Here is a 14,525-nt window from a genome sequence, read left to right on the forward strand (position 1 = left end):
ATTATACCCAGTCTATTATACCCACACCATCATACCCAGTCCCCAGTCCATCATACCCACACTATTATACCCAGTTCATCATATTCAGTCTATTAGACCCACACCATTATACCCAGTCATTATACCCAATCTGTTAGTCTATGTGAAATGCATTTGTGTAGAGATCACCAGGTAACAGGTCTTGGGTTCGATTCCCCAGCTGGATGTTCTGAGACCTTTCTGTGTCCACGTTGGTTTCCTCCGGGTGCTCCGGTTTCCTACTACAGTCCAAAGACGTGCAGTCTAAGTGTGTGTGTGTGTGTGTGTGTGTGTGTGTCTGTGTGTCTGTGTGTGTGTGTGTTTGCTCTATGATCACCAGCAACCTGCCTGGCGTGTTTCCCGCCGTTTACCCACTGGATCAGCCCCACCGCGACCCTGACCAGGATAAAGCGCTGGTAAAACCCCCACTGAATGATGTAATGATGTAACTCTGATATGAGGTGTGTTCAGTTGCCTCCAGATCACGGACGTGTTCCATTTCCAGTACACGTGTAAAATAAGGAACATATTAGCGCTCGCAGCGTCGTATCCGTTTCCCCGAACTGAAGGTGATTATGGGAAACGTGACGTGTAAAGTTTGTTGGAGTGATTTAGGAGAGTTTATGTAATAAAGTCCAGATTAAAGCTGCAGGGACTTTCAGGAGCTTCTGCTCGAGTTTCTAAACTAAATATGATTCTTTATCTGACAGAGAGCAGCTCGCTCAACCACTCCTTTATTTCAGCCTGGAAGCTAAAGTGTTAGCGCTGTTGTGCTCCGGGGGGATCAAATATATATTCTATAGGTTCAAAAGTATGTGGACGCCTGAGTGTGAAACCTTGTGTGTTTATACTGAATCTCTCGGTCTTTACTTTGTAGCTTTAATATCATCCAGTTCTCTGTGAGTCCTTTCTACAGGACTTTGGAGTGTGTCTGTGGGGATCTGTGCCTCACATTCATTAGCTCTGATGTTAGACGAGGAGAGAATCCAGGCTTAATTCATCCCAGATGTGTTGAGTTGGGTTGAGTGTTCACCAGGACTCGGTGTAATCAAACTCTGTCTTTATAGAGCTCGCTGTGAGAGAAACGGTACTTCCCCAAACTGTTGGCACAATGTTAAAAGCCTTTCATGAGAGAGAGAGAGAGAGAGAGAGAGAGAGAGCGAGGGAGAGCGAGTGAGGAACCTTCAGAACGCCGTACTGACGTGATAATGTAATTTCATGTTTGGTCGGTTCCCGCGTGGATCTCACGTCGTGTCTAACACCAGACCGCGGTGTAAATGATTCACCGCCACTCCCGCCGTGATCGGTCACTCTCCGCTGCTCTGAACCATCCGTCACGGAGCGAACCATCCGAGTACTTCACCACGACAGCCAGAAGATCTAACACGGACCGAGCCGAGCGGCTTCTCTAAACCGACGAGTTCAACTAAAATAAAAAAAAGAAAACAAAAAAAGAATAATAAAGAAAAACAATCTGAGCTCAGCTACTAAAACTCAGCAAGAAAAACATTAAAAAGATTGAAAGAAAAAAAAGAAAATAAGAGAAAAAAGTAAGAAAAAAAAAAAAAAAGGAAAAGTAAAAAATAAAAAATAAAGAAAAACAGTCTAAGCTCAGCTACTGAAACTCAGCAAGAAATAAAGAAAAAACATAAAAAATGATAATGAAAAAATAGTCAAGAAAGAAAAATAAGAAAAAAGAAGGGAAATAAATAAAAAAGAAAATAAAAACAGAAAAAGTAAGAAATAAAAAATGAAGAAAAACAATCTTAGTGCAGTTACTGAAATTCAGCTAAAAATAAATAAAAAATAAAAAAGATGAAATGAAAGAAATAAATAAAAAAAATATTAATAATAAAAATCAGAAAAAATATTCAAGAAAGTAAAAATAAAGAAAAACAGAAAAAAAGAAACAAAAAGAAAGAAAAAAGAAAAACAAAAAAGTAAGAAAGAAAAAAAAAAAAGAAAAAAATGTAAGAACAAATATAGAAAATAAATAAATAAATAAAGAGCTTGATGAAGGGGACCCAGTTATACAAAACAAATCCAACTTTGGGATGAATTGGAAGGCTGACTGTAAACCAGGTTGTCTCAGCCAACAGTGACTCACCCCACACATGTTATTTTGACCTAATGGGGATTAATTCCCACAGACACACTCTAAAATCCTGTATTGTTACAGCCACAGATGAATGAATGATGTTTCAGTCTAATGTAACTCACACTCACACGTTCATTCACTTTTACACGTGTGGTCAAAAGTATTCGGACACCACTGATGATCACCACTGAGCGAGTGGACGAGACGTCCAGAACAGAACAGGAGCTCCTGAACCTCATTAGGTCCCGAAAGTTACGTTACTTTGGGCGTCTGATGAGGCGCCACATGACACATTAACGGCGGCTTCACTGTATTAACTGTTTTCATTTAGCGGAAGGGTTAAGGGCCTTGCTCAGGGGCCCAAATTGGCATTGTGGCAGTGGTGAAGCATGAACCGGCAACGACAGCCGCTCTGAGAAACTTCTCACAAGACTTTGGGAATTTCTGCACGTTCATTCAGAGTCTCAGTCGATGTTCCTGTTCATCCCAGAGCTGTCGAGTGGAGCTGAGCTCAGGGATCTGTGCAGGACGCTGGAGCTTGTCACTCCCTTTATTTGATCAATATATTACCTAAGAAGACTAAGAAGAGGCGTCCTGATACTTTTGCCTCCCAGCGCCGGTCGTGCTGCAGAACCTGGAGAACAGAGATTATTTATTCAGGGATTAGAACAGATAAGTACAGAGTAAAAAGTTCAGCCGTCGCAGCTTCAGATGAAAACGTGGCGCTTTTTCATTAACGTGAAGCTTTTTTCTATGATTCATCCAGGAATAAAAATTCTCATTTTAGATGTAAAGCGGAGAGAAACTCGGGGAATAAAAGATAACAGGAAACAAAGACTCCAACCGCCGAAATGTCACGTTATCCTTTTGTGCTTCACATCCTCTCTTCTCCTCTCGGCGGTGATTGTTTTACCTTTTATTATTTTATTTCTGCATTTTCTCCCTTTTTCTCCCAGTTTAGTCGTAGCCAGTTCCTCTTCCTCTCCTGGAGACCCCGATGGTGTACGGAGGGTGTATTCTCCCTCTGATGTGTGCACGCTCAACAGACCCCTTCTGAAACGCATGAATTCAAAAATAAAAAATGGTAATGATATTTTATTTATATTTTGTTTATAAAAAATATTCACAATTGTTTAAATGTCTATTTTTAAATAAAAATATATTTATGTTTTATTTATGAACACTTTAAAAATAAATATTTTACTATTTAACATTTTAGCTCTAAATATTTAGTTTTTTTAAATTTCTAAATAAATATTTTATATTTTACTTTTTATGTTTTAGTTTTATTTTATTTGTATTTATATTGTACCTGCTGTGAAACACGGTGGCGGCAATACTATGTTTTATTTTATCAAAATTTTATTTATAAAAAAATTTTCATAAATAATTTAATTTGTAAATAAAAATGTATTTATATTTTATTTATAAACATTTTAAAGATAAATATTTTATTATTATTTATAAATATATATTTTATTTATAAACATTTTAAAGATAAATATGTTATTATTATTTATGAATATATATTTTATTTATAAACATTTTAAAAATAAATATTTTATTATTATTTATAAATATATATTTTATTTATAAACTTATTAATACAATTTTGTTTTTTATTTATAAATAAATATTTTGGCGTATAATTTCTCTTAAATGATTAATTGGCTGAAATGCATAAATTAAAAAATTTAAAAAATGTAAGTTAAATGTTAATTTATTTATATACAAATTTTATATATTAAAATTCATAAATATTTTTATTGTATTTTGTTAAAAAATATTCATAAATATTTCAATGTTTATTTTTAATAAAACTGTATTTATATTTTATTTATAAACATATAATATTTTAAAGAAAAATATGTTTTTTTTATAAATACATATTTAATTTTTTATTGTAGCTGCTGTGAAACACGGTGGTGGTAGTATTTTTCATCATGAAGTTAAAAAATCAGTTGGCACATTGAATCTTAGATACAATTAAAAAGAGCTTTTCTTTACTTATCTTTTATGCTGGAACAGGAAGGAGCTTCCCTAAACAGTTCATTTCATGAATCAGAAGTGGTGTCCCGATACTTTTGTCCATATAACGTTGTCCTCCAGCCTCCTCAGCGCTCAGCTGAATCGCAGCAGGATATTTAATTGAATATTTGATGTCTCCTCGCCGGCGTGGTGTCTCCTCCGGCTGTGAGAAGGATTCGTGATGTCGTACGGAACAGCACGGCGGCCTGACGTATAACGCCACGCCGCGCCGCGCCGCGTTTCCTTTCTGCTCACGGACAGAGTCGAGTACAAATATCCGCCGAGCCGCGTTTGTATTCTATTAGCGCAGCCAAAGCAAACGTGGCCAAAAGCAGCGCTAAATAAATAATGGCGGCTGCTGCGGATGCTAATATAAATGTTTAAGTGCTGAAACTCAGAAGCACAGAGAGCAGCCGGCGGCTACGCTAGCTCACGTTTCCGCTGGTTTAATACGTGTAGACCTGTGCAGGCTAGTAAGCGCGGCGTCGATTTCTACAGTTATGCAGAAGTCACACGGCTGACTGTAGACTTTTAAAAACAACGTAAACGTACGGATCGTACGTTATTTTTTAATATCTTAGCGCTGATGAACGGCGTGTCTGTACGCTCGTCCTCGAGGTAACGTGACGCTCTGATGGAACGAGCGGCGTGTTTTAGATCAGAATAAACCTGACGGACTCGGCGGGAGGAAACGCGGGGCGCGTACACCGGGCGTGACGAGAGACGATACGCTCGTATAAAACGCCATCACAGACACACACTGCAGGAAGCTCATCTCACCGAACCCCGCCCGCATCCCCGCCATCACGCTGTCGTACATTAAGGAGATTAAAAGCATGTGTGGGAGGCGGCGGGGTGAATACTAAACACGCCCGTGTCCTCGCTCAGGAGACGCCGCCGACGCTTTCGACAGGAGGCTCGTCTGTCTGGAACGGGAAGCACTGAATCAGAATGCAAAAAGTAACAGGACACCACTTATACTCACTGAATCCATGTGTTTCAGGTGTAATAAATCAACCATATTCAGGAAATGACATGCTTCTGACTGTGCAGCAATGGTTTAGGGAAGGTCCCTTCCTGTTCCAGCACGACTCAAGCTCTATAAAGACGTGAAGAAAAGCTCCAGTGTCCTGCACAGTTCCCTGACCTCAGCCCCACTCAACAGCTCCGAGATGAACCGGAACACCAACAGAGGCTTAACAACAGTGCCCGGCCATTCAAATGCTCTTTTGTACTAATGAATGGGCACAAATTCCTACAGACACACTCCACAGTCTGGTGAGAAGCTTCTCGAAAAGATCACACAGAGGTCGATCTATTTAATACCGTTTAGTTTTTGAAACGGGACGTCAGACAAGCTCAGTCTCGGGTGTCCAAATATGTGGACCTTCCCCTGTGTATTGAATTCAGGTGTGTAGTGTGTAGCAACACTTTAGGGAAGGTCCTTTTCCTTTCTGGGTTTGTGGGGGGAAGAAACTCCAGTGTCCTACACAGAGCCCTGAGCTCAGCCCCACTCAACAGCTCTGCAGCTCTGGAATGAACTGGAACACCGACTGTCGTCTTTTGACTGAATAGGCACAAATCCCCACAGACACACTCCGAAGTCTAGTGAGAAGCTTCTCAGGAGAGCGGCTGCTGTTCCAGCTGAAAAGGTCACGCAGAGGGTCAGTCTATTTTAATAACGGCTGTGTCTGTAGGGGGCGGGACCATGGCTGAAACAGGGTTCCTTTTTTGTCTGAGGAGACGCCCTCCTACCGGGGAACCGGATACGTCTTAGATCGGACAGAATAAAGGAAAAGCGTGTGAGACGAAGCGAGTTAGCGGGAGCCTGGAATTGAGTTCCTCGCCGCGGTGCTGGAACGCGTCCATCACTCGCCAGTTCTCCGCCTGACAGCCGTGTTATGCTGCTCATCAGAGGTTCCTGTGAAGTAATTGGACGGGCCGTGGTGAGGTCGGGCGTGGCGCTGTGCGGCGTGGCGTAGCGTGGTGCGCGTCTTCCTGTTTGGATAAAGATAGACTGTTCAGATGGAGAGGACGGCGTTCGTTATGCCAGCGCCTCAGACTCAATCCGTCAGCAGACTCGACGGGCGTGGTTATTTATCATCGTAGAGAAATGCAATAAAGCGCCAAAAGTATACGGACACCAGGCGTTATTTACATTGAGTGTCTGTTTTACCTCCTCTTCATCCTGATCAGGGTTGCAGAGGGTGCAGTTCACTGGACGGAAGGCAGGAAACACCCTGGACACACACACACACAGAGAACCCGGACCGCTCCACCTGGGAATCGAACCCAGGACCCTCTCGTTGTGAGCCGAGCCACCGTTTGTGCCCGTCCTCTCAAACAAGCGTGTGTAAGGTCGGGCTCATCGACTGATGTTCCAATTTATGCCAAAGCTGTTCCACTGGGTTGGTTCATTCTAAACCAGTATCATTTGATTTTCATTCTTTACCGCCACTTTATCCTGGTCAGGGTCACGGTGGGTCAGATTTGCTCGGGATCTGTCCAAAAGTATGTGGACGCCCCTCCCCTCCTAACGACTAAATGTAGTTGCTTGTGCCACATCCATCACTCACGGGCGTGTAAAATGATACAGGGTAAATGATATGCTTTTAATATCAAGTCAACAGTTTGGGGAAGTACCGTTCCTCTTTCCGCAAGCTCTGTAAAGATACAGTTTGACTAGTCATGTACAAAGGAGTTTCAGATGAAGTACAAAGGAGTTTCAGTTCTGGTGAAGACTCAACCCAAAGCCTGACCTGACTGACTCTGTTGACTAAATGAAGGGCACAAATCCTCATAGATACACTCCAAAGTCTTGTAGCCAGCTGAAAGTTCAGAGTTTTGACATAATATTAAAAAAAGTAAATAAATAACTCAATAGACACAATCTGGCGTGTCTGAGGGAGGGAGGGAGGGTTGGATGGGGTTTCTCCTATAGCAGATTTTCAGGACCGGTCCGGGTGCCACATGGAGCTCAGGGTGACGGCTCTGTGTGGTAAGCGAGGGACGGTGTGATAGTCTACGGCTCTCCTCGGCCAGAAGGGAGGTGGTGCAAGCGGCACTAAGGAACTGGGGGGATAAAAAAGGGAAATAATAAAATATTCGAGCTCCCTGACTGGTGCATGACGGAGCGAGTGGATTTTCAGACAGCGGTAAGAACCGTGAGTGTTTTTATTTCCTCTACAAACATTTACTCACCCAAATCTGGTTAATTAACAATTAACTGGTTAAACAAGTGTAGCGCTTTGTTATCTCCCCCAATAAATAAATCAGATTATTGATCAAACAGTGAAGCAGCTTCGGAGACACAGACATGTATTATTCATGTAATCAATCACTGTGATTAATAAATAAATATCAAATATGTTCTGTACTCTTCATTATACCTGAGATTCTTCAGCTGCACTGTTTAAAATGATGTGGAACAGTGGTCCCACACCGGGGTGAAGAAAAAAACAAAGAGCAAAAGTGCCTGGATGGTCAAAAACAAAGAAACTAGAGCATCAGAAACAAGGAACTCAAGCAAACAGGTGAAATTAAAAACCAGAGGAAACAGGGTTACTTAATGTAATGAAACGTTAAGAGTTGCGTCCTTCTGTGTTGCCCTTTTGGCTGGCAGAGGGGGCACGGAGGCGCCTCGTGAGCACTAATTCACTCCAGGTGGACGTTTTTCTATATACATCACGGTTTCTCACTTTCCAGCTACTTTCCAGTCATGAAACAAGGCCGCTTGGTCTCATTTTTATTGTTTATTGGATTCCAGGTCGCTCGGGAGGCGCAGCGATAAAACACACTAGCCCAACATGAGTTCAAATCTCAGCACCCGACTGACTGGGTGGGAATTGGAAGGAATTCCTCTAACACCTTCTGCTGGCTTATAATGCATAATGGAGACGGTGAATAATAGAGATCGGTGTGTGACTCTCCGTACGCTATACTGATCCCTGTGTGAACCCGTCTGGTGCAGGTGAAAAGAAGCGACGGTACTGCACACGTGTCAGAGGGGCGTGTGTTTGTCGTGGCTCTCCTCGGTCAGGATTGGGATGTGCTGCAGTAGAGGGGATACAAGTGGGGAATTGGATTTGACCAAAGGGAGCTTGTGTGACCTGCCATGTGACGCAAATACTAATTGTGGAACATTATAGGAAAAGTCTGGAAGAGGTAGGACCTTCCCTAAACTAGTGCTGCAAAAAAATCCTTTATATAATTGATTTATAAGTGTCCCAATACATTTGCCAGGCTAATCAAACCACACTGAGTCACAAAACCATCCTTGAATGCCAGTTTGTGCCACCAGACGAGTGTTTTATATCACTGAAACCTCACCGGTGTCGCCCAGCACCGGCTCCCTGGCGCGCTTGGCATCGGAGGCGGTAATAGACGCCACACCTCTAGGTTTTCTCTTTTCGGGCTGTGTGGACGCCCGCTGTGCGCGGATGTTTAACCGCTGGGTTCATTTTCAGCCGGATTTTTTTCCTGCTTTTATTCCGGCCCGGTTTTCCAAACCAACAGGAGGTGCTGAAATAAAAGGAGAAGAAGAAGAGCGGCGGTGTGGAGCGCGGCGGAACGCCGAGAGATCTGCCGGCTATCAGGATTTAATGGCGTTTTTATTCATGCGAGTGACGACGAATGAATTTTTAAACTTTTCCTGTGATGAGCGAGCGTGCCGGTACTAACCTTCACAACTCACTTTAAAAATAAAAAAATAAAAAAAATTAAATAATAATAATATAAGAATAATAATAACAATAATAATAATAATAATAATAATAATTAATAATATAATAATATAATAATAATAATAATAATAATAATATTAACAATAATAATAATAATAATAAAAATAATAATAATGATAATAATAATAATAATAATGATAATAATAATAATAATAATAATAATTATTATAATAATCATAATAATAATAATAACAATAATATAATAATAATAATAATAACAAAATTAACAATAATATAATAATAATAAAAACAATAATAATATTACAAAATATAATAATAATACTAATAATAAATTCTTTTCTTGCTTTTCTTCATGTCTTTATAGAGCTTGCTCATGCTGGAACAGGAAAAGACCTTCCCTAAACTGTTGCTGTAATGTCAGAAGTTTATAACTGATCATATGAAACAAATGAATTCTGAAATTTGAAGAGGCGTCCCAATACTTTTGTCCATATATTGCATTTAGTAATAAATCCGGGAGCCGCCCGGACCGTGTGCAGTCGATCCGCCTATAAGCCCGACTCTAAAACGTCTCCATGAGGAGGTATCAGGTGGTGACCCCACACACCCCCCGATGACATCATGACAGGGGCTCTTAGTGGAGAGATGAAGATCTGATTTGTCCTCATGAAATTTTTAGGCTCTTATCTCCTCTCCGGACCGCCGGGATGAAAAAGAAGCTTCAGAGATCAGAGCAGCACGATCGGAGCTTCAGGTCTGAACTTTTGTTAAAGAAGATAAAGAAGCGTTTTTATTTATAATTAACGTTTAATGTGTGACTCTGGTCCCCGAGCCGACACGCTCCCTCGTTATTCAGTCAGATCATCACTCAGAATTAAGGCGCCTCAGTAGGGGCATTTTAAGGGAGCTAACAATTTAGACACGCCCTCTTCTCAGGAGTGTAGGATGAGGGGAAATGTGACTGTGTTGGACTTGAGGCAATTTGGAGCACATCTGTAGGAACTTGTGCCTATATAATAAAAAATACATAAATAAATAAACATTTTGAGGTCTGGCAATCGGCAGTCTAGTTTATCCCAAAAGGTGTTCAGTGGGGTTAAGCTTATGTCTCCTTTCAGGCAGGAAAGAGCCTTCCCCAAACTGTTTGTTAGCAGGGGTTGTATATACACCCATCAGCCATAACATTAAAACCACCTCCTTGTTTCTACACTCACTGTCCATTTTATCAGCTCCACTTACCACATAGAAGCACTTTGTTGTTCTACAATTACTGACTGTAGTCCATCTGTTTCTCTGCATGCTTTGTTACCCCCTTTCATGCTGTTCTTCAATGGTCAGGACCCCCACAGGACCCCCACAGAGCAGGTATTATGTAGGTGGTGGATGATTCTCAGCACTGCAGTGACACTGACATGGTGGTGGTGTGTTAGTGTGTGTTGTGCTGGTATGAGTGGATCAGACACAGCAGCGCTGCTGGAGTTTTTAAATACCGTGTCCACTCACCGTCCACTCTATTAGACACTCCTACCTAGTCGGTCCACCTTGTAGATGTAAAGTCAGAGACGATCGCTCATCTATTGCTGCTGTTTGAGTCGCTCATCTTCTAGACCTTCATCAGTGATCACAGGACGCTGCCCACGGGGCGCTGTTGGCTGGATGTTTTTGGTTGGTGGACGATTCTCAGTCCAGCAGTGACAGTGAGGTGATTAAAAACTCCAGCAGCGCTGCTGTGTCTGATCCACTCATACCAGCACAACACACACTAACACACCACCACCATGTCAGTGTCACTGCAGTGCTGAGGATCATCCACCACCTAAATAATACCTGCTCTGTGGGGGTCCTGTGGGGGTCCTGACCACTGAAGAACAGGGTGAAAGGGGGTAACAAAACATGCAGAGAAACAGATAGACTACAGTCAGTAATTGTAGAACTACAAAGTGCTTATATGGTTATAACAAGAAGGAGGTTATAATGTTATGCCTGATCTGTGTATATAGAAAGGGTTTTTAGATTCTTTCATATGTCGTTGATCACATCCCAGGACTCGTTCTCGCAGCGTGTGTTCCTCGTTAGTGAAATCTTTCTAAACGCCGAGCACTTCACATTCATCTGCACGACGCGCCGAACTAATAAACACTGATTTATTTACGCCGGAGTCGCCTCATATTTATCTGTCTGGTTTAGCCGCGTCGTCTGAAGATGCTGCAGCGACCAGGCGGTGCTTCAGCACGTAATCGTCTTCCCATCGGTGCACCGCCGAATAATGGAATCAGAACGTTATTAAAGCTGAATGAGCCAGCTGGTGAGGTGAGGCGGGATGCTCGGAGCTATGCTGCTGGTAACAGGTCTGGGGTTCGAATCCCGAGATAGATAAGGATGTCAGTGCACCCTCAGCGCAGGTCTCGAGCCCGAAAAAAGGAAGGGTGTCCGGAATTAAAACTGCTAATATGGGGGTGAATGATCCGCTGTGGCGCCCCCTAGTGGAAGCAGCTACAGTGTGCAAAAAAGTATTTGGACGCCTGATCGTGAGCTTGCTAGAACAACAGCCGCTCTTCTGAGAAGGTCGATGTTCCAGTTCGTCTCAAAGCTGTTGAGTGCTGGAACAGGAAAGGGCCTTCCCTAAGCTGTTGGTTGATTTATTCAATAATCAGACGGGGTGTCCCAATACTTTTGTCCCTGTAGTGTAGTTGCACGTTCTCCTCCAGCCTCGGCGGCGTGTTCGGTTTTACAGAAGTAAGCGTAGCCTCCCCGAGCGGCCGGCGTCTGCGCGTAACCCGACGCGCGGGCGGTGTTTCTTTCACCATGTAGGAATCAGGAGGGTCCCGATTGATTGCTCGGATCACGAACCCCCAGCGCCCGGCCCCCGAGGGCCACCGCAGCGTCTCTGATACTCTCCTCCGATAAGTGTAACCCGAGGAACCCGGGGAGTGACGTCACTCGGACACGAGCGCCAAACAGGGGCGCAGACGAAAACAATCCAGGGCGCGGACAGACGGGGAGGGGGGGTAAGGGGGGAACCCGAGAGGGAGCGGCGGGCGGGTTTTATGGTTTCGGGTTGCACCCGATCGGCCGGATCGATGAGAGTAACGATGCAGCGTGGGTGCGAGAAGGGGAAAACAAGTGGCCGCTTGAAGGAGTCGAACTTAATTATCGTTGTGTTACATGGTTAATTAATGCGCTCTCTCCCGCAGGACGCTAATCGATAGAACAGTGAACGGATACACGCCAAACACGCGCTCACGCCGTTTAATTAGCCGGCGGTTACGTCTCAAATGGCGTCTCGGGTGCGTGGCGTCATAATCGAATTCGTAGCGTAATGAAACGTAACCGACCAATAAAAAACCTCCATTTATTTTCTCTGTCGAGCGTTTTTATGGCGCTTATTTTCCTCTCCTTGCTACCGTGCAGGCGTCTCAACCCGCCAGCAGGGGTCGTGCTCGCCCAAGTGACGAAAATCCTGTGATAATGCAAAGCTTGCTTGACTGTGGACAGTGTCACCAGAGTGTTTTTTAAATGGTTGTTTTTGGTTCCTCTTAGCATGAGTGACCAGCCCTATTTATATGGGCACAGAGGAGCTACCAGGTCCATATAAATCCTATACTCAAGTTCATGGTCAGGCCACAGGGGGGCGCCGTGTTTAACGGTTTCATAAAGGTGCGATTACTTTTTCACACCGCTGTTGATACATTGACATGGCAACTTGAAGGGTTCGAATCCCCAGCGGTGCTATCGGCCGGGCAGGCTGGCGTTTTACACCAAGATGTGATTGGCTGCACTGCACCCAGCCATTCTGGAAATGCCGGACCCACCGCAACCCTGACCAAGACGAGGCGGTGGTAAATCATCATGATGATGATGTTAAGTACCCACTTACCCCTCGTCTCTCTGAACTCTGCAGGACCCCAAATCTCAGCGGCGGAACATCAAAGAGTTCCCGACCCGTAATGAACATACCAAATTACAGTTCGGCAAAGAACCAGAGGTGTAACTGAGTCACTCTCTAAAATGTCAGTGGGACCGGACGGGGCGGGGCCGGGTGTCATGGCTCATCTCTAATCAATTTAACAGCCACACCAGGCTGCGGTACGATGGAACGTCCGGACCGGAACCAGCCGTCGCCCGGCACCTCGTATCAGAACATCAGAAGGAATTTTGATGGAGCTCTTTGATTTCAGTTGCAATTTCGAGGAGTAAAAACACCAATTTTAAGCTTTTATAGGCGTTAAAGCAGGTAAATTACGTGTCAAGGTTTTCAATTCTAGCCAAACATCAGTGCTTCTGAGTCACGGCTCCATAATGCAAATATATAAAGATGTCTTTTCTTCCTGCTGATGCAAAATAAATAAATAAATATACAAATAAATATATAAAAAAATATATATAAATATATAAATAAAGAAATAAATATATACATAAATATATAAATACATATATAAATAAATATGTAAATAAATAAATATATAAATAAATATGTAAATAAATAAATACATAAATAAATACATAAATAAATAAATAAATATATGAATAAATAAATAAATAAATAAATATGTAAATAAATAAATAAATATATAAATAAATAAATATATAAATAAATATGTAAATAAATAAATAAATACATAAATGAATAAATAAATAAATATATAAATAAATAAATATGTAAATAAATAAATATATAAATATATAAATAAATAAATAAATAAATGCAGTTTAACGGTTTGAAAAGGAAACGTACAGAAGGAAAGTGTGTGTTTACAGCGGGTTTACATTTTCGAGTGTTATGTTGAGGTTCAGACGCACCGTCGGTGGTTTTTCCCTTTCTATTCTGCCCTGATTAAATCCCCCGCCGCCGTTTCTAAGAAGCACTCCGCTGTGTTATATGTCATTTCCTGTGTTATATGTCATTGTGGCGGTGACGTGACGTGGCCTGAATTCACCATCTGATGAGTAGATGCAGCTCTCACAAATCATAAAAATATACGTTTCTCAGAATAATTAAAGGACGTCTGATGAAAGGAAATTATATAGAAGGATATTCTGATGTATATATAAAGAAGCTCAGACGACACGGGTCTGTTAAACTAGCCCACTACTGCAGAGACCCGGGTTTAAATGTTAGTGGTGCTATCAACCTGTTCGCATCCATGACACTGAGGTCTGTTAAACTACCTTAGTTCAGAGGAACAAACACCTCAATCATCTGCACCTCCATGCCCCTTCTGTCGGCCATATTTGGCAAGGCAGAAGAACACGATTCTGTAACCGAGCCATCAAGTTTAGAGGCTGAATATTTTTAAGAACTCTTAATAATCAGTGAAAGTACTTTCAAAAAAATTTGTTGAATATTTAAGCAGGCTGCATTAACTTAATCAAATAAAAAATAAAAAGAAACGATTTGTGACGATTGTAGAATTTGTAAACATTATTTATCGCTGTCATAGGGAAATCATTTCAGACTCATTTCACCCCGTTAGATCTGAAGCAGACGTTGATAAAGAGTCCGCGACCTCAGAGCGATCAGGCTTTAAACGAAGCGAGAAGATGTCGGTGGCGTCTCGCTGTTTCCCTCCTCCAGAAGATCTCACGCCGCTCCAATTAACTGACAGGAAACACAGCCGTCGGAATGCTAATTAACGATTCGCTAAGCCATCGTCTCTCGTGCGGTGTGACGGGTCAGA

Source organism: Trichomycterus rosablanca, chromosome 8 (assembly GCF_030014385.1).
Source record: "Trichomycterus rosablanca isolate fTriRos1 chromosome 8, fTriRos1.hap1, whole genome shotgun sequence".
Lineage (NCBI taxonomy): Eukaryota > Metazoa > Chordata > Actinopteri > Siluriformes > Trichomycteridae > Trichomycterus > Trichomycterus rosablanca.